This window comes from Zalophus californianus, chromosome 10, assembly GCF_009762305.2.
Source record: "Zalophus californianus isolate mZalCal1 chromosome 10, mZalCal1.pri.v2, whole genome shotgun sequence".
NCBI lineage: Eukaryota > Metazoa > Chordata > Mammalia > Carnivora > Otariidae > Zalophus > Zalophus californianus.
This window is the reverse complement of record NC_045604.1, coordinates 56,014,641-56,040,496: the sequence shown is the minus strand read 5'-3', so window position 1 is coordinate 56,040,496 and position 25,856 is coordinate 56,014,641. Positions and strand designations below refer to the sequence as shown.

The following is a 25,856-nucleotide window of genomic DNA, read 5'->3' as shown; positions in this document are numbered from 1 at the left end:
TCACTACTGAACTGTATATTAGAATGTGGCTAACTCTTTAGAATGTAATTAAAGGATAACCTTGCATTATTATTGAGTATAACCTTGTATTATAATAAGCATTATAACCTTACATCATTGTTAAGTTGCTGGATTACATGTATTTGATAAAAAAAAACTAAAACTTTTTATTTCAGACCACTAATATTCTCTTATTATTTAATAGTCAGATTGGCCTAGATGAAGAATCATTCTTTTCAAGATAAGAAATGATAGTCCACAACAAGTAATGAGGATTGAAATGGGTCTAACAGAGAATCTTTGTGGAAATAAGTGAAAGAAACCCTTAACTCCCACTCCCTCCCTCCCTGCCTCCTTCGGCACTCTCTCTCTCTCTCTCTCTCTCTCTCTCTCTCTCTCTCACACACACACACACACACACACACACACACACACACACCCCTACCTCTCTTACATTTTTCTGCATCTGGGGATTTTGAAATTTTTATATCATCAAGAAGGCTTACCTTCTGCAGAAAGTCCTTGACCCTGAGGTACCTTGGGAAATTTTAGGAGCTGGCCTAATCCTATATATATTCCAGGCAAATTTTGACAGCCTTATTGCTTTTCATCATTAAGTAATTCTGGAACTTTTCCTAAATAGTCGGGCATATTAACACCAGCATCTTGATTCAGTTCCAACCCAACCTTCAATTTATTCCACTTTGGCTAGTCACAGCATTCTTCCCCGCTTCTTCTGTGACCTGATCCATTCCAGGAGACCGATGTGTGTGTTGTTAATATATGTGGAGTTCTCAGGAGACAGAAGCTACAGAAAACCCAAATACCATGGTTTTGTTATTATTACTAATCACAGGGCTCTGCCTCAGAGGAATGAAGGTGAGAAGAGATGAATTAGCATTGATAAATGACTTGCAAAATAGAATATGCTGTAGAAAGGTTCTAAATATTACTATGAAGAGTGGAGACAGCATGCAAATGTGATTAAGGAGGTGGGGTCAGAGGGCAAATGCTGGAATATGGGTGCACTTAGGGTCAGTGTGACCGAATTCTGCAATGATGTAATTTCCTGCACATACCAATCTCAGAGGCAGGCTTTCAGGAAACAGGATATTTGATACGGCAGTTCTGCCTTACTTATGAAGGGACCAGGAAAGAATAACAGTTGACTTTCTTGCTGGGCTGCGATCCCCTACATCCTCCATCCCCCACAACCACTAAACTCAACAATTACCATCATAAATAATTTGAAAGTTTGTGTTGCTGGGTAAAACTTGCTCAGCCAGACTCTTAAAGGAACACATTTAGGAATAAGAAGTTCGATAGGATGGATATTATGATGGAGGATGGGTAATAGGGTTGATGACTCAATTTATTACTTGAAATTTCTTACAAACTGAATTAAGAAGTTGAGAAACTCAGCTCTTGAACTGTACTAAATTTCAAGATGAGACAACAGATCAAGGAAAATGTATTCTCTCAGAAATCTGATCTTCCTGAAGGCTAGATGTAGTGGCGAAGCCATGCTTCTACATAGTATTAAACCCAGGTGTGCTTTTGCCCACAAAGTAAAATAGTTGGGAGCAATAATTCCATCTTATTTACAAATATTTGATTCCTAATTTTCATGTTTTCTGCTTGTGAGGAGTGGCAATAGTATTGTTTACCACACTGAGGTTCCATAAGGCAAATACAGGTTTTTTTAAAGAATTTATTTATTTATTTGTCAGAGACAGAGAGAGAGAGAGGGCAAGCAGGAGGAGAGTGGACAGAGGGAGAAGCAGGCTCCCGGCTAAGCAAGGAGCCTGATGTGGGACTTGATTCCAGGACCCTGGGATCATGACCTGAGCCAAAGGCAGACCCTTTCCTAACTGAGTCACCCAGGCGTCCCCAAAATACAGTTTTAGTTTTCTAAAGCACTTTTCAGTTTTCTTGAAGGAAGGGTACTACCATGAAGGACTTTATTCCATAAACTTTGGTTTCCATGTGCAGATGGGTCCAAAATCCAAATTTCAGTACCACAAAGTTCGATTTCTCACTTGGGTTTGTTATAGAACAGGTCAATGCATGAAACGCAGGAGAAAGGTTGGATCAGTTTTAAAATGAACTTAGCAAAAAATAGTGACTTGAGAATCTTTGAATTCAAAGCTGAAAGTTTATAAGTTGTCGAATCAAATCTCTGGGATCTGGAATTCCTTCTCTGGTATTCCTGGCAGACAGAATCCAAGCTTTCTTGAAGATCTTCACAGATAAGGAGTACATCATTTCATAGAGCAGCTCTTCTCTTTGTAGGGTGCAAATTATTTTTATAAAGTTTATATGAAAATTTTGTGTATGTATATGCTTGTGTGCATGTATAATACATATGCCCTGTAAGAGGTAGATTTTTTATGTAACTGCATTTTCTCTTTCAAAAGCTAGTCACATGGGCTAAGAAGTGTGAACATACTTATGGGGAAAATAAGAGAATTGGAATAGTACTTAAATTCTGGGAAATGTACCCATAGTATTTACCAGTGTTTTAAGAAAGCATATTTATGCTTTTAGAAGTAAGCACATCTTTTTATTGATTCAGGGACTTCTACTATTTCACAATGAAAGCAGATTATAAATAAAACTTAACTGATTTTCTTTTTTTCTTTTTTCTGTAGTAACCAAATGCTTCAGCCACTGAGGTCTAATGAATAACAGTTGTGCTTCAAGTGTTTCTATAGATAAAAATTAAAGTAGGGTAACATCTAAGGACTTTTGTGGTTGTTGTTGGAGTAACAACGGGTATAAGAATAGGTAGATAAAGGCATCAGCTCTTCTACTTTATCCTTCAGGCTCTTCATGCAATAAATTAGGAAACTGGCAGAGCCTGAGAATCCATTGCATTAGCAGAGAGGCTGAGACGCTCTGACCTGGCATGCAGTTGCAAAAACCTGCAATAGAAGGGTCTAGTTCACCCACAGGGATGTCTCTGGAGACCTGGATTTTACAAGATATCTGATATGAGACTGGCTAAATGCATTAACTGCACCCGGTGGACTGGCAGAGCTAAGAGGCCAGAGAGAGTGTCCTTCCAAACTTGTTCTTTGCAGAATGAAGAAACTGAGGTGATTTGCACAAGATCAGCTAGCTAGTTGCAGAACTGGGACTGGAACGTGAGCCCCTGTTCAACAACCACTATGTTCCACCGATGGCTTCCCATAGCTGCATTATGCTTGTAACCACTCAGAATGAGATGCTATATCAGTATTACACACCTATGCATCCAATCACTTGCCCCCATCCTCTCCCTTCCTTTATGGAATGTATTTGATGCCAGTGTCATCTGTCTGTCCATGCAGTTGGTGGAGGGAGTAAGCGTCCTTGGGTGGAAAGGTCACTTTTTCATGCTGGGAATGTGGACACGCGTGAGAGTCTCAGCCACAGTTGGTTAGCGGAGAGTGTTTTCTTTTTCTGAGTCAGGACCAGCAGCTGCCAGTTGTGCCTGAGTTCTTTTCACTTGGACATATCAGCTCCCAACCAGTGATAGTTGCTGTTAGTTCACATCACCTTAAACTCATTTCTCTGGTCAACAAGAAGTCCATAAAACAAACAAACAAACAAACAAACAAACAAATAAAACAAGAAATCCATCAGAGGTATGAACTTGCATCTTTCCCCCCAACTGTCCTGATCTATCTTCTCTTTTCACTTCTTTTTCTGGGTATACTTTTTTCTTTTTTTCTTTTTTTTTGCTCTATTCTCTGGAACTGTCGCTGAAACCTTAGTTGAATCCAGCACAGGCTTAGACTGATTTAGGATGATTTTTCTGGGACCTTTTAGATGTGCAGTGTGGAGAAATAAAACGTAGACATGCTGTCCTCTAGACTTCAGCATAAAAGGTGTTGGCACTTTAGTTTGCTCCTTTGGCAATGGTGTACACGGCCAAAAATCCAGTGCGAAAGAAAAACAGAGAAGATCAACACCTCACACCTGGACCGGTCACTCATTCACAGTCCAAGGTAGGCAGAAGCAGAGGGGAGAGTGACACATGACAAGTCCCAGGGCCATATGGCAGTGAGACAAGCCTGGCATGCCTGTCTGTGGCTATTTAGAGACTCAGGGGTGTTAGTCCCACAGTGCAGGCGTGGTGGTAAATGCATCATTCGCCATGAGCTGCAGTGACATGTCCGTATTAGAGAAAAAGAGGCGACCTTGAATCTCAATATCGTATCTTAAGCCTTTGGTTGCTTGTCCCCTAGTGTGCCGTTCTCACAGAGGAATGAACCTCAGTATTGCTAGCTATGAAAAGATAATACCAGGTGCAGCTGGCAGTCCGGAAGGGAGGTGGTTAAGATTTGCCAAGCCATTCGAAGTTCTTTATAAGTAGAAATATCCCCCCCCAATGACTCTTATGAATCCAATTTTCCGGTTTAAAAGGGGCAAAGAATACATTTTGCCATTTGTGCTAGAGATTACTATCTTTATTTACATGCAAATTACTTTAAAAGCTAGGAAAACCTATAAAATTTTAAATGTCCCACACCAGGGGGCTTAAACTAAGAGTCTTTGTCAAATAAAATGAATTCTCCAAGATGGACTTTGAGCTACTTTCTTTGCATCTAAGCACAGCCTCTCTTAGAGGAAGGAAACAGTAAAGTTCTCACAGAGAGAGAAAACGTTTACCACTCAGTAAAAATCCCTGGGCTTCCCCCGTATGAAAGCTTTAATTTAGCTCAGCCCACTCCTCCACGAGTTAATTTAGAGCACCAATAAAAGGGGATTATTTTGGGGCTGAGAATCTGCCTGGCACATTCTTTGAGCCTAATAGAGCTAAATAAAGCTATGAGACTGGCTAAATGCATTAACTGCACCCGGTGGACTGGCAGAGCTGAGAAGAGGCCAGAGAGAGTGTCCTTCCAAACCTGTTCTTTGCAGAATGAAGAAACTGAGGTGATTTGCACAAGATCAGCTAGCTAGTTGCAGAACTGGGACTGGAACGTGAGCCCCTGTTCAACACCCACTATGTTCCACCGATGGCTTCCCATAGCTGCATTATGCTTGTAACCACTCAGAATGAGATGCTATATCAGTATTACACACCTATGCATCCAATCACTTGCCCCCATCCTCTCCCTTCTTTTAGCAAAACCTTTAATGTATTTGATGCCAGTGTCATCTGTCTGTCCATATGCAGTTGGTGGAGGGAGTGAGTGTCCTTGAGTGGAAAGGTCACTTTTTCATGCTGGGAATGTGGACACGCGTGAGAGTGATTTTTAAAGGAGCTCACCCACAAATGATACCCCTGTGATAGTTTTTATGCACATAGCAGACCAAATGTGGAGGAACATGCTCTAATCTGGAGAGATTAGGAGCTTCGTATATGAATAGACCCACTTCTTAAACACACATTAACTGGAAAAGATACAGAATGTGAACACGCCAGTGTGCATGAGTGCTCACGGGCACGTGCGTGTACACACACACTGGGCAAATCCACTGGGCAAATCACTTAATCTCTTAGACCCTCGGTTACTTTATTGTAAAATGGGAACAGTTGTCTCCCATGAAGGGTTATCATATTGGATATAAACAAGTTTATACATTCACATTTACCTTACAAGGATAATATTTAATTTTGATTTTTTCCTTGCCTGTAACTTTTCTATTTTTGTATCTATTTTTTCCTATTTGTCTCTTATGGTAAATGTAAGACAAGCTCATCATGCATAATGAGAGTAGATTATAGAAAAGACAATAAGGGGAAAATATCCATTATTGCATTGCTCAGAGGTGAACACTCTTAACATTTTGATTTATTTCCTTCCAGTCTTTTTTTTTTTGCCGAATATTGTTTTATATGGTTAAGAATATAACATATGTGTAACTTGTATTCATATATATGGACACATGTATACATATATGCATATTCACAGGAGGTCTTTCATATCTTTAAAAAGCCTTTATAAACATAACTTTTCATATCGCATATCCCCCCTCCTCATCTCTATAAACATCGCCAACATCATCATTTATTGAACACTGTACCAAACTGTATATAAGTAGTTTACATATATTACATATATTATATATTATTTCATTCTCATGAAATACTGATGTTTGTATATGGAGACAAATGTAGCCAATAAAGACGAAATATCGAAGAGAATAATAATATTAATCTGTAAGCCTCTGAGAGAAACTCCAGGACCATTTAAACTAATTTAACTGGAAGCAAGGTGACAGTAACACTGGTAATGCCCTCGTACTTTGGAAAGTTAAAGCCAAAGAGGGATGTGTACATGTGTTTCTTGCCAGTTAGGGGCTCCTGCGTGGCTCAACCGGTCAAGTGGCCAACTCTTAATTTTGGCTCAAGTCACGATCTCGGGGTCCTGGGATTGAGTCCCCTCTCGGGCTCAAAGCTCAGTGCAGAGGCTGCCTGAGATTCTCTCTTTCTCCCTCTGCCCCTACCCCACTCCCACACTCTCTCTCTCAAACAAATAAATAAAATATTTAAAAAAAAAAAAAGAGAAAGATCTCTTGCCACTTATATAAGCACTTGAGAATAATTTTTTCTTTTAATTTTAAAGTCTGGAGAACAAAGCATCTTTTTGTTTTTCTGTTCCTAGGGGATGAAATCATTTAAAGATGGGTTGATGCCTTAGTGAAATGCAAAAAGCCTTCTTCCAAGGATACATAGGCACCATTCAGTGTTTGGGAGGGTGTTTTAGCATCACAGTAGAGGCCTTTTGCTTATTAAAATCCACTATTTTTCTGACCATTGAGCCTCTAAACGAAGCAGCTGAGAGGAATAACACCATATTATTTCTTTAGTTTTCAAAACTCAATCTTGTAATTTCCATTTTTATCAACAGAACACATTCAGAACAGAATTGGAGCAGAGTCGATGCTGACTTGACTTGGCCAACGATTCTTAACCACTGACTTCCACAGCTATCACAGTTTTCTGGGGAAAGCTGGCTGGTCTACCAGCCTCTGCCAAGGTGAAGGGAGAGAGAGTGCCAGAGGTGGGAGAATTAGCCTGCACAGGGGAGCAGGGTGGGCGAGGAAGAGTGGGGGGTGGGGGTCCGTGAAGAAGGGGCTCCTGGCCGTTAATTTTCTAATCCTCCCTTCAGAGAGGCCCGCTGGCCCCCAAGACTGTTGTTTCCCTGTGTGCAGTGCTGATGGTCTGTAATCTTTTGTCAGAGTAATTGACGGTGAAGTCTGCACTTTTGCAGCTAATGATAAATAGGGCTTTTAAAGGTTGTAATTTCTTGTTTAACCAATGCCAGTTGCAAATACTTTGTGCTGAGGAATAATTCCTCTCTGCCAAATAAAATACAGTGGAAGTCTGTGGCGTGTTTTCCAGCGTATTGTTAGACACAGCTTGCCTGACAGAGCACTTTCTGTGCAGGAGATAAATGTTCAGGCCGTCTGGCTGCCAATTTCAGTATAGAAAGGACTTTTCTTGTGGAAAAGCTTTTCTGTTTCCCTGGCAAACATTAATAAGGTTTTGTCTTTTTTTTCACTTTTAATTTTTATTCTTTCACAAAACTCTTTCAGAGAGGTAAATGTTTGGTCCCTTGAAATGAGAAGGATTCTTCAAGTTTTTCAGTGTGTCCCACTTTCTCTGTTCCATTCTGGAGCTCTGGTTTGCACACAGCTCCTCCAGAGAAATGGCAAGGAGGAGACTCTGTCAGTTTGCAGACAACTGTATTAGGAGCAGTGGTACTGGGGAAGAGAATCTCAGGGAGTCTGTCCATTGCAAGACTGAGGGAAAACTATAGTAAAACAGGCTGGAGAGTGGCAGAGAAGAGAGAAATAAGGGTTCTTGTGGGCTCAAAAGGAGACAGGCTTGCTTAGTTTTGAATTGGGATTACTGCCTTTAAAAATGAAGCAAAGTGACACAAAAACACAATGACAAATACCAGTGTGCCTCCAAGTACAAATGGATGCGTTTCTGGGGCTTTCACACATATGTAATTATATTTTAAATGTACCAGTGGAGTTAGCAATTTAAAAATATCCTAAGGCCAATTTTTGTCATATCTGATACTGTGTTTTTGGAAATATTCCTTTTTTATGAATCAAGTGGCTTCAAGTGAGGCTCCTCAGGATCCTGGGAAGTGCAGCAGGTCTCGGGTGGAAAGTTGGAGGGCAGGATGTGCTTCCAGCAGAGACAGAGTCTTTGGTGCCTTGTGTTCTGCAGGTTTCTAACAAAGAGGGTGCAAGGATTTTCAGATAGATATTTAGACTATTTGGAAAGTCCTTCAGAGCGCTCCCATGCGCTAAAAATTTATACTTCTTCATGTCTTGAATTTGTACTTTGCATCTTTAGTAATTAGATAGGTAGATACTTCACAGATTGAAAGAAAGATGGGCAGGAGAGTTAAAAACAGGCCCAGGTTGGGAAGAGAGTGGGAGATGATGGACAGAGGTATTATGGTGGAAGTTTAAGAATCAGAGAAGCCTCAGGCATCTTGACCACAAAAAGTAGCAGGATGAGCCACATTATTTGTGCTGACCTTCCAAATCTATAAAGCACTGATGTTTGTCTCGTGCCCAGCCAAAACCGAGCTCCATACAGTTAGCAGGATGCTGTCTGAAAGGTAATATCCCTGTCACCCACTACCCTGCTGAAAAATCCACTACTGACTCCCTTGCACTAAAAAATGAAGTCCAAAGGCATGTTGTAAGAGCCCCACCACCACCTGGCCCTGCTTCCCCTACAGCTTCATCTTTCTTCTCTCCTCAGAGCTCCTAAATGCTCAGCTGTGGCAACATGGGAGGGTCAAGATCATATCACTTACCAGCCCTACATTCTTGAGACGTCTACTTCTGTGAACCTCTAAAATTAGGACAATGACATGCTCCTACATGGCACTGTAACAAGGAATGAATGAGGTGAAAATCCACTATTTGGAATGAGTAATACTGCTTTCATCACTCTGCTCCATCCATTCCAGACTCTCTCCCCTGATCAAAATGTGTATTTTTCCTTCAAAATTACTTCCTCTTTTTCTGTGACTCTTTTCTCACGTATGAAGATACAGTGGATTCCTCCTTTGTGCCGCAACTTTCCAGTCTATGCCTCCATTATAGTTAGTTCATTTAAAAAACTTACTTGTTTATATATCTGTTTTTCTCACTAAACTGTGAGTTCCTTGTGGGGGTGGAGACCACTGACCTTTCATCCCCACCAGCCAGTAGGGGTGCAGTAAACATACGTTACGTTGAACAGAAAGAAAACACCAGGTAGGAAATCTGAATTGATTCATCATTGCAACTTCATTTCAGTTCCAGGGTTTAAAAGCTCAAATAAGCCTTGGGCATGAACTCATTTTAGTTTGTGACCATCTGATCGCTCCATCTCTACTCAGGCCAAAGCTTTGCTTGCTTTGTTCAAGAATTACACATTTGTCAGACAGCCCTCCCCACCCCCCCAACCCCCCCACCCCCCTCCTATGAAGTTAGCATGTGTGTGAGGTGTGTTTGAGGGAAAAGCAGACCCACATTTCTGCTAACAAATGTAATGTTCATCACAAAAGGACTAAAAAGAGAATTACTCAACTTAATTTCCTAATTTCTTAACCAGTTCCTTAGATTGAGGTGCTTGCCCAGGTTCACATCAGAAGATACCAGATTTTGATTTGTTTTCTCATGTTTCCAGTGTTCTATCACAGGAGCACCCTCTGAAGGGTAAACACTCAAATTTTAAATTTTATTTTGATAGCACTTAAGGCAAAGACAGTATAATATAGTTCTTCCATAAATGGCAATCGTAGAGTGTTTCAAACAACTTGGGGATTCCAGAAAGCTGAGGTTGTGGCAGTTCAGTGATTTATGATGTTGTGTGTAATGGATGGGTACTAGATCTATGCAATTATCTTGTTCCCATTGGCCTCGTGCATAATCGGATTTATGCTCCCACGATTCTGGGAGGGATCTGTAACTAGATGATCAGGAGAAGAATAGAAATAGTTTGCAGGCTGTAACTTCAATTCTCAATGTGTTGCCAAATCAAATGCTTAGAAGTATTTCTCTGAAGTAAACACCTCTTCTAAAAATCATATGATTGTAACCCAACCATATCAAGAAGTTGGTCTCTTTATCTATTTCAATTTCTGAGTTAAAATGATACCCAACACATTCTCTCAAATTCCTATCCACTTCTTAAAAGCTCTTCCACTTTTTAATAGTTTAGGAAGCAGATTTCATAACCTCTGGATCCTTTCAGGACCTCTGGTTCTATGAAAGGCAAGCGAAGTGAAGCATTTCAGAATTGCGCTCCGTAGCCAAACTGCCAGGAGTCAAGGAACCTCGGCTCTGTGCCCTCGGTCAGGCTGCTCATCCTCTCTTGGCCTCAGCCTCTTCATCTGCAGCATGGGGATAATAATAACATGAACTCTTAGGGGAATCAAATATGAAATATTCCACGTAATGCACTTAACAATGGTTCCTGGCAAACAGCAAGTACTCAGTAATTGTTATCAAGGAATGTTTATTAAGTACTTACTTGGGAAACCATATTCATCCAACATTAGATCCTAGAAAGTATGTAAAAGAGGTATAAAATATTGTCTCTGTCTTCACAGACTTTACAATGATAATGCCTTACTTATATGCCTCATATTGTTAGACAAGTCATCTTATTTGAACCTCACTTACAACCCTTTCAGACATTTTGGACTTTTATTTCCTTTCACCTTCAAGTAAAAAAAAAAAAAAAACTGGAGCTTAGGAAGGATGAGGGAGTTTGCTGAAAGATAATGAGCAAAGAGACAGGACTGGCACTTGGAGCTCTGCCTTCTTGGTACCATTTCCAGTATACACCAGGGTCTCTGTTTAGTAGCTCTTGAGACTCAAACACATAGAAAACAAAGAAGACAATATGACAGTGCACAGAAATGTACTAAACTGTATGAATCAAACACTGAGTGCAATTAGGGTGAAGAAAAGAAAATAATTAATATGATCTGGAGAAGCTGAAAAAAGGAAAAATTTAAAAAAAAAAAACTTTAAGGATTTATTTATTTATTTGAAAGAAAGAGGGTGAGAGAGAGAGAACACTAGTGTGAGGGGCAGAGGGAGAGAGAATCTCAAGCAGACTCTGCACTAAATGCAGAGCCCAACATGGGGCTCAATCCTACAACCCTGAGATCACAACCTGAGCCAAAACCAAAAGCCGGACGCCCAACCGACTACACCACCCAGGCACCCCAAAATTAAAATTTTAATTAAAGGTTAAAAATAAGGTACACACCTACTGATTATTTTTTATTCTGAATGTTACCAGATGTTAATTTCCCCTATATATGAAATTAAATAAATGTTACTTTGCTTAGTTTTGCTAACCACTATTAAATCATTAATACGTTTTTTGTTAAAACTGTATTGTGCTCTTTTCTTTTACCATAAAGAGATTTGAAATATAGGTGAAATAGCATATGTGAGGTGTTTTATGATCTTTGGAAGAAAGATACCATATAATTGCAACCTTTCAGCTCAAAAGTTATGAACACAATTAGATTGTCTCTCTCTAATGGAACTCTGTTCTCTCCAACTGCACTGAAAATAGAGTGCAGAACATAGATTTCTAGTTATTTTCCTGAGTTCAACAATCTCTAGGCTATGGTTAACTTTTGGCTTGAGACCACAAAAACACACTCCAAATATTCATCATCTCCAAAGGTTATGTAGGGTGCACGAGATGTAATTGATTCATTGGTCGTTGGTCATTGGTCACTGCGGTCTTTGTACAGGACTGTATGTATGCAAACACGCCTTCTCAGCTGTACTGTATTCTTAAAGGAAACTTGAGCGGCAGGAAAGACTTCAGAAAGCCAGTGACATACATCTTCCTGTCTTTTGTTTTAAGCTCCCACAAGGGATGATCTTGGAGAAACTCACCTTTATGATAGTCTTTGTTGAAACAAATAAAATAGTAAACAGATTTGCATCAACAGATCTTCACCTGTGTATAACAGACTATACACCAAACTTTTCTTAAGCCTGAATGTTGGACTTTCTCACTTAGCCTGGGGAATATATTGTTTTTCTGGATGCTCTACTTTGGAAGAGGCATCAACTTGGAATCTAACTAACAGGCCTAGATTCTGTTGTTACTGGATCCTTTGTAACATTATTTTTCCAGCCTGTCAAAAAACTGCTTTCTAGAGGGACCAATAAAACTTACCTAGTAGCTTTGGTCTGGACTTTGGAACATATATTGCAAATGGTTCCAAAGGCTCACATGTTACTTGGGTCCAAGTGGGATGGTGTCACTTTGTAAATTCTCAGAGTTTAATGGAAGAGTATCCTTAGGGATTCACCTTTAATGTACTCTCAACTCTTTTTTTTTTTTTTTTTTGCCACTTTTCCTCCTCCATGTCTGCATTATGCAGAAATTTATGACTCCACTGATGCAGTACTTGGTAGTACCAACCAGCACAACTTGGCAATTGACTTCACTTGGAATGGTACACACTCTGCCTTGCTTTATTTAAATTTTAAACATCTGAAATATCTATTTAAAATACTGTGGAGTGGTTTTTTTTTTTTTGTTTTTTTTGTTTTTTTTGCTTGCAGATGACTCTAGCTGGCACTGATCACATGAGCCATTGTCTGGGAGCTTCTACCTAGAAACTGATAGTCAAAGTGAGTTACCAGATAGAGTTGGCATGAGACTAGGTAAAGATGATAGGCCTCAGCAGTTTTAATGGGCTCTACAGAAAGCCCAAACAAGTAAGATCTTTCACAATGCCACAGGTCTGTCCTTTTCCCTGTGGGCAATTGGATCTGCTTCTAGTTCTCATGTTTATAGCCCTGTTACAGTTCAACCCAGGATTCTCTGAGCTGAGTCACACATCCTCCCATACAGACACCCACACATACCACATACACACACATGCACACTGACATTTTATGAGAAATATGTCCTCCATCTTTCAGGGTCAAATTATTTTAAAATTCCAGAACTTTGCAAAACTGTTTTTCATGTTTGCTGCCTTCTCAATTGTTTGCATAACTGCCATATCTGATCATTTTCTTTAAAAATTACTTAAAAGAAAATAAGCATCCATACCATTGAAATAACTCTGATAGCCACAGAAATCATCAGTAATGTTATTTAAAACATCATGAACATTACTCATTTGACTATAGAAATCTGTAACCATGGAATTATATAAACCGTAGTTATTCCATTGTTAAATTAATAGATTATAAAAGTGGAGATAATTAATAAATAAATATATTGTTATTTACTCTGCAGGAGTATAGATTTATCCATTGGTCAAGTATTTGAAGAGGAATTTGTAAGTTAAAATCAGGAAGAGATATTTGAAACAGTCTAATGCAGTGCCCCATTTGACAACAATAGAAATGGAAACCCATTTGGCAAAGTTACCTGTTTTTTTTTTTAAAGATTTATTTGTTTATTTTAGATAGCGAGAGCATGAGCAGCATGGGTAGAGGGAGAGGAAGAGAGAATCTCAAACAGACTGCATGCTGAGTGCAGAGCTGACTTGGGGCTTGACGTGGGGCTTGATCTCAAGATCCTGAGATCATGACCTGAGCTGAAACCAAGAGTTGCATGTTTAACCGAATGCACCACTCAGGCGCCCCCGGCAAAGTTACAGTTTTTTTAAAGATTTTATTTATTCACTTAACAGATAGAGACACAGCGAGAGAGGGAACACAAGCAGGGGGAGTGGCAGAGGGAGAAGCAGGCTTCCCGCCGAGCAGGGAGCCCGATGTGGGGCTCCATCCCAGGACCCCGGGATCATGACCTGAGCCGAAGGCAGACGCTTAACGACTGAGCCACCCAGGCGCCCCCAAAGTTACATTCTTAAGATTACATGACTGGGGTAAAAAAAAATTACGTGACTTTTTAGGGACAGAAAAGATGAAAACCCACATTGTCTGACTTCTAATCTGCTGGAGCCCTCCCCCAACCATTATATATAGTTGTCTTAATGACAAAATTCTATGAAAAAACTTTTTAAAATATTGAATTGTGGAAAATGTGGGAAAGGGTATAAAATCACTATTGTATAAATCTGGTCTGGGGCTATGACAAATTAGAGAAAATCTTTGATATTAAAAAAACGGGTTCTCTCCAGTCAAGAAATTATCTAATATTATTTGGTAACCAGGCACCCACAGTGGCCAGAAAAGCTAAAGCCCCTTTGGCTTGGGAAGAGCTGGGACTGGTTCTGAAACTGAAGTCTCAGGGAAGGAAAATCATAATCATAATAAGGCAGCCCCGGATTAACAGGTTTGTACTAAAGGAAGAATTTTACTGATGCTGTCAAAGGAGGTATGATCACTATCCCTAGAAAACCTTAGTATAGAAATAACCAAATGAATAAAGCAAAGGAGCCCAGTAAAGGTCTGCAAAACATGTCTGAATAGCAAAAAAGGAGCAGATTTCCTTGTAAATAACTCCCTCTTTGGACAAACCATAAGAGACTCTTAATCTCAGGAAATAAACTGAGGGTTGTTGGAGAGGAAGGGGGTGAGGGGATGGAGGAATGGGTGATGGACATTGGGGAGGGTACATGCTATGGTGAGCACTGTGAATCGTGTAAAACTGATGAATCACAGACCTGTATCCCTGAAACAAATAATACATTATATGTTAATTAAAAAAATAACTCCTTTGGCTAGATAAAAAATTGTAAATATGTAATTTAGGATGTCCCCACTTTTGCCTAAATCCACTATCATATATATATTCTTTCTTTTAATCAACTTATGGCAAACATTTTGTTTATAAAATCTGATTTTCCAAAATCTCTTCTCCCACCTACCCTCCTAATCAGTATATGTTTTTATAGGGGTCCCCTGAGTTCATAAAATCTTCCTGTTTATCCCTAAGATACTTTATTTTAAAGGTGCTGTCTTCAAAGTAAGTTAAGCAGGTCATTAAACTCTGTGCCATTTGAATTGGAATCCCAAAAGAATAGAGAAGAAGAAGAAAGTTGGCAAAAGAAAGTTCTATCGGTGATTGAGGAATGGCTCTATGGTGGAATGACAGACCCGCCTACCCCCGTTTGTCCTTCCTCTTGCTTCAACATATTGCTCTCAAAGTCCTTTAAGGGAAGTAATTTGCAAATTTGAAAAAAATCTAAAACTAGGAGACATCTGAAAAAAATAAATAAATAAAAAGACTCATGGAACTGGAAGGAAAAATGCTTGCATTGGCCCTGAAGGCACATTGGAAACAGATGCCGAGGAAGAGAACCATTTAGGTGGAAACTTAGAAGCCATTGTTCTTACCCTTGGTTATCCTCCTCTGGTTTTCTTTTTCTTTCTTTCTTTTCTTTTCTGTTTTGTTTTGTTTTGTTTTGTTTAAGTAGACTCCAAGCGTAGCGTGGAACCCAACATGGGGCTTGAACTCAGAACCCTGAGATCAGACCTGAGCTTGAGCTCAAAAGTCAGAAGCTCAACTGACTGAAACACCCAAGCGCCCCTGATTATCTTTACTTTCAGTCAATAAAATTTGTTATTAGGTCTTTCCTCTATCCTGGCTTCTGCCTGTTATGAGTTGAGCAGTACGAATTCTTCCTGCCAACTTTCAGATGATGGGGAGTTGGTAGTGGTGGCCATGACATGAGTCACAGTGACACATAGATTACTCATAGGTTTCCACTCCAGGTGGACAGAATCACTTATTGACAAGGAGTTCTTTAGGACTGTTCAACACAGGGGACATGATTCAGTGGAATAAGATTATTCCACATGGATTTTTGAGTGTTTTGCCCAAAACGTCTTTTTTTCTCCGTCATGTGACCTTAGTGCATCAGCTTCCTTAGTAGTTAAAACAGTCACACATCCTTGGAGAGGAAATCACTATATAATTAAGGTTTAGGTGTGGTTGGCAGGCAGTCATGTCGCTGTATGCTGGAGAAGGAAGTAGCCGGCTTTTGCCCAAGCTCCTTTGCCAGTGAAAAGGAACAGAAAACATAGTGACTAGAAATGACTAATTAGGAGAAAATACAACCTGAAGCTAAACATAATTTTGGCACATAGAGATGACTGCACCAGGACATGTCTAAAATGGTCAATGATTCCATATGTGTCATCATTATCAAAGCAAACATTTATTGTGTGCTGCTAAGAAGTATGGGGCTCCATTCTACAGGCTTTGCTCACCTGCCTTCGAGGCTTGCCTTCTAATTTGGGGAGATAATTACTGATGCAAAGTCTTGCACAGAGAAAGTACATGAAAAGCCTGGATAACACATGCTCCTGGAACTTACATGTCTTATAAGCAATGCAGTAAACCTTCATTTCAGGAAATTTCTTTTCTGAAACTCATCCCGGAAGGGGCTGTCAGGTTTGGTGGCTGAATGTGATTGACCAGGGTGTGCCAAATAGGCATTTTATTTTTTCTTTCTTTTTTTTTCTTAGATTTTATTTATTTATTTGAGAGAGAGAGAGAGAGAGAGCATGAGCAGGGGGAGAGGCAGAGGAAGAGGGAGAAGCAGACTCCCCACCAAACAGGGAGCCCGAGATCATGACTGGAACTGAAGGTTGACTGAGCCACCCAGGCACCCCCCCAAAATAGGCATTTTCACCAAGCACCATTAACATATTCATTCTGTGTTCCAAGAAAAGTGCCTCAAATGTGCCAAGCACTAATGCTGGATGCTGGGACATACAGTTAACAAGTCAGAAAATGTTCCTCATGGAGCTTGTATTCTAGTGTGATGGTCAGAAGTAATAATCACATTTGGTCAGAAGTGTTGTTAGAAGGCAGATGGTTCAGAGGCTGGACAGAGGATCATGAGGGGAAGGCTGCTTCTGGTTGGTGATCAGAGAAGGTCCTTGGAAATCGCTGACAGGTAAACTGAGGCTTGGAGGAGGACAAGGAGCCATCGATATAAAGAGTCAATGGATACAGGTAAGGCCTAGGATGTGTTGTTAGGCAGAACTAAGACTAAAGAAGAATAGAAATGAAAGACAAGGAAAATGTCAGCACTGTCCGTAGCACAACTAGAGTAGGGTGTGCCACATTGTGGCTGAGAGAGGGATGCTGGACTTCAATAGGACAGAGAAAGCCTCTGCAGACTGTCTTCTGACCTCCCCCCCAATGCTGCTGTCCCCGCCCTCCTCCCTGGCCCATTATTGGCTCTGATTGCTGCCACCCCTACTGGAGTATCTTTTTTTACTGTCACTTTACTTTTCAAGTATTTGTGACTTCTTTCCCCACACCAGTTATGAAGTTCTTGAAGGCAGACTACATGCAATGTTTCTTTGTATTTCTCAGAGTGCCTACTTGCCCAGCATACTGCACATGCTTGATAAATATTTGTTCAAATGAATGAATAAGGTGATAGGTTAGGATTGAGTGTTACCGTTGTTAGTCATGCCAGTTTGGGGATTAACCTAAGCTGCCTGATACAGACACTGTTTTCAGCAAGGCTACTGTCAGCTAACCCGTGGTTAGGAAGTCAAGGAAAAGAAACAGCAGTTATTCTCATTTCTGTTTGCTAAATTTAAAGTCTCATAGAAACCTTTAGGTTTCCTCTTTCTTTCGACTATGCTTATAGGTGAACAAATTCTTTTAAAATAAAGAGTCACATCGATTCCAGCTTGGAGACTGATCTCTGTAGAGTGCTCTGGTTATGGAGGAACAGGTCAATCACCTGGCCTTCCTCCAGGCATGGGTAATGATAGTATAGTCCTCATCCAATATATCATCTAGCCAAAGGTGTTCTACAACAAAGACAAAACAAAACAACGCAAAACCAAAAACACAACAACAACAACAAATGGACAAGATTCAGACATTGCCTTAAACAATTAATTATTGAAAGTTTTCCATTGGGCTAGATACAGAAAATATAAAACAATCCTAAAAACCCACAATGCTGGATTTGGAAGAGATCTTAGTCACCTAGTCCAGCTTGTGATTTTGCCAGTAAGGACACTAAGACCTAACATCACTGATTTGACCAGTAATCCTGCTGGGTTAGAATCTGAGCTTCCTGATTGCCCATCCGAAGCCCTGTCTACAATTTTTCCGTAATAGAATTTAAAACAAAATAGAAGGAAATGTGTATGCCTTTAAAAACATGTATTGTTTATATCTTACATTTTACAACCCATTTTACAGACAAGATTGAAATGCAGAGGTGTTACAGTGTGGCGTATTCCTCCAAAAAATATTAAGCTTTAAATCACTGTTTACATTTTGGCTTTTCTTATTCCTAAAAGAGAATTTTAGGGGTTTCTGGGTGGCTCAGTCGGTTAAGCGTCCGACTCCTGGTTTCGGCTCAGGTCTTGATCTCAGTGTCCTGGGACTGAACCCTGTGTCCGGCTCCACGCTCAGTGGGGAGTCTGCTTGAGATTCTGTCTCTCCCTCTGCCCCCATTCGGGTGCATGCTCTCACTCTCTCTCTGAAATAAATAAATAAATCTTGAAAAAGAGAGAGAGAGAATTTTAATTTCCTTTCACTTAAACATCATTTAAAAACCAAACTTCTTATGTTGACCATGTTAGCATATTTCGGTCTTCATATAGGTCTGATGTCAAAGACATCAGTTGCAACAGTTGCAAGGAGCTTTATTTTTCTCTTCAGGCCCCTTTTTACTCTATATGGTCTCATTACAGAATTACCTTGGCTCCATCTCTTATTGCAATGAAAACTGAATTCTCTGTTCCCTGTGGCTTTCTGTGCTGTAGGCTTCTTGCCCTGTAGTTAAAACTTGAGATGGAAAAAAAAAAAAAAGAGAAAAAACAACTTGAGATGAAAAAGTTGAGCAAGTGAAAGTCATGCCTCTCTTCTCAGGTATTTAAGTGCCTCATAATAGCCTCTCAATTGTCTTTTATCCAACAAAGAGTCTTGTTCCATCACTGCTGTCCTTCCAAGAGCTGAGCTTCCTCATTAACCATGTACATCTCTTTCACTGCTCTCTGCTTTCAGTTTTGCTTTTTTAAACCTGTTTTCTCCCAAGATTTTTCTTTAGAACATTAAAGTTTATTACCAAAAAAAAAAAAGAATCATTAAAAAATACGACTTAGGGTGGTTACCTCCCATGAAGACACCAATTTCTGTGGCTAATGTCAAGATTGATGTTGTGTCTCTTACAAAATGACAACAGTCTCACTACAAAGGAGAAACACCACCAGCAGAAGGCAGGAGCTTACGGCTCATCTAGAGCTCTGTTTGTAATCCTACTTGAATACCAGTACTTTCATAGGAGCACACACCTGGAATATGGCAAGTTTAGAAAGCTTTTAAAATCTCAGTCAGAACTCACTCTTTTCCCAGAACTTTGCCTTTCTTGGTTTTCTTTTTATCCCTTTGGCATTTACCAAAGTGCTCAGACATTTAGAAAAAAAAAAAAAGTCACTGAATAAATATTGAGTAATGTGACCCAAGATTTGTGTTTTCAGACATGTGGCAACTAAATTAGTCAACCCAAGGCACACAGGCTGGGAAATCACTGAATTTTCATAGCCTGGCTTTAGCCCTTGGCCTTCTTCCTTTTTCATGTTTTTTTTCTTTTAATTCATTTCTAGTGAGATTACTTGTTAAAGGTGCCAATGGCTTACCTGTCTTTGAGTGTAGAATCTGTCTGCTTTCTTAATGTTACCCCAAAATCTGAATTGAAAAAGGAAAATTGTCTTGTTAGAAAGCCAGGAGTTGACTAGCAGCAAAAAATGTCCCAAATGGGGCTTTTCAGACAAATGTCTGTGCATGACTTCTATGGTACAATTTTGGATCAACCACCATATCTCAGATCTCGACTTTTAAAGCTTTTGTTCATTTGTCAAGCTTCTTAGATCTCAGTCCTGCAATCCATCAAACCAACGAAGCCATATCACATATGTGAGTGGTTTTCTCACTTTCTCTGCAGTTATGCTGTGATAGAAATCTTACTGATTAAATACCAACAAACAGTGAACAGAAGGAAAAAATGAAACAACAGCAGTGGTTTTGAGCAGTCTGTCTCTGGGGAGAAACCGTAACAGCAGTGGTGGTTGTGAAACCCACCACTTGCCAAATGCCTACTGTGTGCCAGGCTGTATGCCCGCCGTGTGTTCATCACATTGTCAAATGACCATAGAAAGTAGGTCGTCTTACTTCCATTTTACTGTTTTGCAAACTGAGGCTCAGAGAAGGAAGGTGCCTTAGCCAAGGTCACACAGCCAGTAAGTAGCAGGGCCTGTGGGAGAGTGCAGGTCATCCCGTTCGGTTCCCAAGCCAGTTCACCTTCCACTCCCCCTTCCACAGTGCCCACTTCCCAATGGCAGTTTGGTTGGGTCTGATGGGAACATTCTCATTTTCCGGGTTGGGTTTTTTTTTTTTTTTTGATACCTGAAAATGAAACTAGGTAAACAAGGGATTCATCCATTGAGAAATTGGGGGTAGGTTACATATCTGAAGCCAGAATTTTATTTTATTTTTCATCCAAGAGAAGGTATTTGTTCAGCAATTGAACTCCTATAATAATAATTCCAATATATAAATACTCTACATCTGATCCCTAATTTGTATTTATTGAACATTGAATGCAAATATACACTTTGTACTCCAAGGTTACAGTAGAAAATAGACTCAGAGTCACATGGAAGATGCCAGCATGGGGGAAATTATGCAAATAGAGACCACGGGTTCCAGCATGGGACTGCATGGGGAGGCTCACTTTATATTGGGTCTCCTCGGGGGTTCCAATCAGGAATGCTTTCAGATAAACGTCTTAAGAGAGTTAAAGTAGATAAGGTGATTTGGAGTTTTGACTCTCTGGAATAGTATCTGTCCTGGAGAGGTACAAGGAAATACGTGAGACAAAGAGTCAAAAGCAGTACAGGTCCCATGAGGATACCTCGAACTCTTCAGCGTTCTGTCTTTCCAAGGAGAGTCAGCTATACTGAGAGAGCTCAACATTTAGCTATCTCCACATCAAACCACTGTAGATTTACATGGAGCTACTGACTCAACTTGGGGGTCAAAACTATTACAAATAATATTTCATGCTTTTAAGAGCATTTTATTCTCCAAAGGACGTATTTTGCCAATTACATCTGAGGTATTCTCACGCTATTTTCTAAGGCTTAAGACTGATACTCGACTAAACATAAATAGTGTTATTTGCCAAGTTGACAGTAAAGAAAGAAATATGCACGTCAAGGGCCATCATGTGAAGTTCAAGGTCTAGCAGCTGCAATGTGAGAATGCACCCCCACAGTTAGGCATCAGAGTTGGCAGAGACCTGGTCAGTCTTGAGAGTTGCTGGGATTCAGTGGTGGAGGATCCCAGGTATGCTGTTGAGAAGGTGCTGCTAAACTTGGCTTTGGTCATTGTGATGCGCTAAGCTCAGTCTACACTGCAAGTTATCCCAGTTAAATGACCCATGTGCCATTTATCAGGGCACATATTAAAAGGATGCTGTCTTAATTGCAATTGGAGCTTAGTGTAACCAAAGAAACTCAAATGAATGCCCACAGCTGTATCTTGCTGCTTTTCATAGACCTTGCAATAAAAGCTAAACAGTTTTTAGTGGCTTTTGCAATTATACTTCCCTTCAATTTTCCAAAGGTTGTAGGGCCTGAACCACACAAATCCCATTAAAGTAAGTAGTTGTTGTGCAATGTAAGTTCCTTTGAAAACATTCTTCAATGCCCATAAAATGATCAGCGGGCTGCTCTTTAGATCCGCTCGCCTGCCATGTTTTCAACCAAAAGGAAGAAGGCAAGCTTTGATGTGGTGGTTGGTCTCTGCTACTGAAGCTGGCGTTTTATCTTCTTGCATCAGATTTCTTTCCAAATTGATGTGACTCAGGCATACGAAACACATTTTTCTTCAGATTTTATTCCTAAAATATGTTTTTGCTGTACCTTTAAATTATATTTGGCTGACCTATTTGGACTCTCCAAGGCTTCTCCCACCAGATGCAGAGCAGAAGAGGGTCGGGGTCTTTGGGAGTTAACTGAAGCCTGCCTGGCGAGTGCGAGGCCATAGTGAGCTTGGGTCACTGCGTGCTACCTGGTCTTCCTGTTTAAGAATGGCCCTCCTCACATTGTCTTCTCCACCCACCCTTCAGCGCAGCTTTGGCAGCCAGATGTGGAGTCCACAGTGAATTCCAGCCCGGAGCCAAGGACAGAGCTATTGTTCCCTTTAACTTGTATTTGAATGCACACGGGGCATCACACCTAGGACTTGGGCTTTCTTACCTGGAGCAATGTTCATATGTGTTCTCATCCTGATCCATTACAAATGCCATTCTCTTTAGCATCTTTCTCATGGGTGTTTCTGCTTGTTTAAACCCCTCCTTTATCTTGGAGCTGCTTTTCTACTAAGGAATAAAAATGAAGGAATTTCTGCATTTACAAAGGAATCAGAACCACACAGCTTTTCCCATCTCTACACCTGATGACTAACCTATTTGAAAAAGAAATGGTGAAAGTTCTTTCCTCCTCAGGTAAAGTTATCCAGAAACAAACGATACTGTTAACCTAATTATTTGCTATGGACTGTTAAAAAGAATAATTGGAATTCAGAAATTATTCAGCCCTTTAAAACTTCAAATGAATCACCAAAGTTCTAATTTTCTGGGACTGCTTCTATGCCACAATACTACCATGATTGTTTCAAGATTTTATTGTCATGTAACTTATCAAGAGAACCTAAATCGTTTCTATAGGAATATAGGAGTGCATCGAGGTGACAAAACATTGACATAGATAGAACTGATCCATAAGGTTTTTAAAGTATTTGATTACATACTAAAATATATGTAGGGATTAGGAGAATGGAGAGATCAGTATGGATGGAAGTTATCGGCAAAGTCTTACAGGAGGTCACATTTAGGATGTGTCATAGAAAACAGAGATTTTGAACTGTGTCTTAAGAAAGTGAAGGACTAAATATGGATGTGGAGAGAAGATGGAAAATGGGGTTTGCTACTGTGCAAAAATCACCCTGCACATATTTAATTGATGAAGCAGAGACTTATGGAGGCCTTTGAAAAAGAAACTTTAAGAACATCTGGATCAAAGTAGCTATTCCAGATGAGAATGTTTACATTTTTTAATGACTCTTCTGGTAGGAATGACAACATGTGATACACATGGACCCTCTATCTTAGACCCTCTTTATATAATTCATATGGAAAGACCTTCATTTCCCATAAGATTTCCCCAGGGTCATGGTTTTTTATTTGTATCTCAGATGCTTCATACACATGACTATTGTCATTTGCACTTGAGACTGGAGTGGAATTAAGAGTGTTGGCTTCTCGCTCTGGCTCAGGCACAGCTGGGGTATTGTGATTTGGGGGCAGTCACTTCATTCTTCGAGGCTTCATTTACCTCATCTAAAAAATAAGAGGGTGGAATTAGACAATTTCTCTGGCTTCAATTGGTGCCAGTGTTGTATGACTCATGATTCCAAGTGAAAATACACCAGCTCACAAGGCCATTTTGCTGGTTTTTATTAGAAATCGTGGCCGTAACTGTATACTTGCAATTTACTTAATCATCCACAACATACATAAAAATACATAATCATTCATAAAATCCATAAACACCTTGGATTAGAAATATTACGATTTTGGTAAAAATGCATCACATCCTCTGTGGTTATTTTGCAGCTTGGTGACTTCTACCCACTTCAGAATTCCAAAGCATGAGATGCTCCCCGATGTCCAACTGGACATCAGTATCCTTGGGCAGCATGTGTTAAAACCAACCTTTTCTGTAACTGGTTTTACAGGAAAGATGACCCTCCTCCAATGATAAAAACACACTGCCTTCTCTCCCCTCTCTTCAACCAGCATCCAGAATCTGCTAAAAAGTGCTTATTACGGGTCCTTCCAATGCCCCACATTTGTAAATCTCTGCAATGTTGACATCTCTTCTCACGTGGCCCAACACAGGTTGGGTCCCATCTTCTGTGTTCTTGGAGGAAAACAGGGAGCACGCAGTTTGTGGTTAGTGAGCAAAGACAGCCGAGCCCAGGGGCTGCCGCTCAAGCTGTCTCTGTTGCCCACTCATTGTCTCGTTCCATTATACTTGCACATGGGAGGACATTTGCCAGATCCAGACTCCTTGGACCCCTGTTATTTGTGTGTCTTTTCTCACCTTCAACATGATCTGGACTGGTGTTTTCCTTTGTTAAAAACAAGAACATTCACTGGGAAACTTTTGCTGGCCTCATTTCGGCTCATCATAGCTATTTATTCTGTGTCATAAACTATAATTCTCCATTTCCCTTACTCCCATGTCAGGGGAGCTGGTGGTTTACGATGGACAGTCAGTGGAATTTGAGTGAAAGGTGGAAGATTTCAAAGAACTACCAAGAGATTATGTAGCAGGTTATAGGACTAAGAACAAAACATAAAATACTCTTGTTCTTGATCACAGTTTGGCAGTACAAAAAAAAAAAAAAGACTCATAAAACAGCATAAAGGATTTAGAATTTGTGGCTATACCTGAGAAAGACTTTTCTCTGAGGGAAGCAAATGAATGATAGGATTGGCTTAATAAGAGATTTCCTTTATGTGAATAAACATAATAGCCTAGGATCTGTCTAATTGGTCTCAGTCTTGGGCAGGTATGGAAGCTACAGATTTTTTCCAGAACTCTGCTTAATAGGAGCATGAAATACATGTTGTGGTGCTGTCAGAAAGGCCTAGATGACCTAGAGAGACCTGAAGTACAAGACAGATAAAACTGTAGAAAAAAAGATTTGGGAAAGAGAATGAAAACAACAGGAAAGCCTCCAAATATTTAAATACAAAGGAGAACACAGATGTGAGGCCACTGCTGAGCGCTGTTTGACCCCAGGTGTTTGGATTCCGGTGTGGATGTAATTGTAAAAGAATTTTGCTGATAGGTGAATAGTGGTATAATCAAGATGTTGGCTGGGATATTCCAGGCCTTGATAAATCCCAGAAATCATGATAATTAAATTGGCTCCATTCTCAGGATGCTGCAGACCTGACATTCTTACTGAAAGTGTGACAGCAACTTCTTCAACACAAGGCTCCTGGTGGAGATACCACAAATGGAAAAAAAAAACAGGGAGGTGGTCAACTGTGAACATGACCCTAAAACTGAAAGAGTAAGTGTCAGCACCTTCTTAGCTGGAGGAATGGGATTGAGATTGTATGGATTTTTTTCAACAAGAACAATTTTCTAAAGACAAGAAAAGTTCCACATTCAACAAGTGCTTACTATATCTGGGTGCTTTAAATATCCGGAGGAAATGCGCAGTCTCTGTTCTAAGCTTCTGTTCTGGGAAGGCAGCACTCATGACAAAGGGATCTCTGATCGAAATCACTTGGAAGACTCCATTGTCAGGCACTGAGAGATCTGGGCCAGGAGCTCCTGGATATAAGCTACATTTTGAATCCACACCCAAATTTAGAACATGCCCTCAGTTTGTGATAATAATAATATTACAGCTCAGGTAGGTATCACTTTTCTTTAGGACATCATGATTCGAGCTAGTTGCTTTTTTTTTTTTTTTCCAAGTAGACTCCATATCCTGCCTGGAGCCCAACATGGGGCTTGATCTCAGGACCCTGAGATCAAGACCTGAGCCGAAATCAGGAGTCAGGGGCTTCACCGACTGAGCCACCAGGCGCCCCTGGTTGCTTTCTTGAGTGTGTTGTGTGTTTATACTCAGAGAGGAATAGGAGACCTCCTATCTTGGAAAAAATGGCTGAGAGCTACTCTTTATTGCGTGTGGAGCTAGGGACCAAACCCCGATTTCCCTCTATCCTCGCTCTCATTGCTCCTGTTTTTCTTTGGGCCGAGAGTCTGAGGGGAGGGCCATTGGAAGTATAAGTCCAGTTCACCAGGCCAAGCATGTGTCTGGGGCCTCCGCACCTCTGTGCTATAAATCTCTGGGCACCACATGGCCTCTG

General features: G+C 40.3%; 1 protein-coding gene across 2 annotated transcripts in view; it reads left to right on the top strand.

Annotated features, from left to right (window-relative positions):
* The window catches only part of PRRX1 (paired related homeobox 1), a 74,106-nt gene that overhangs the window by 29,427 nt on the left and 18,823 nt on the right, over nucleotides 1-25,856 (top strand). The gene's annotated exons all lie outside the window — the stretch shown is intronic.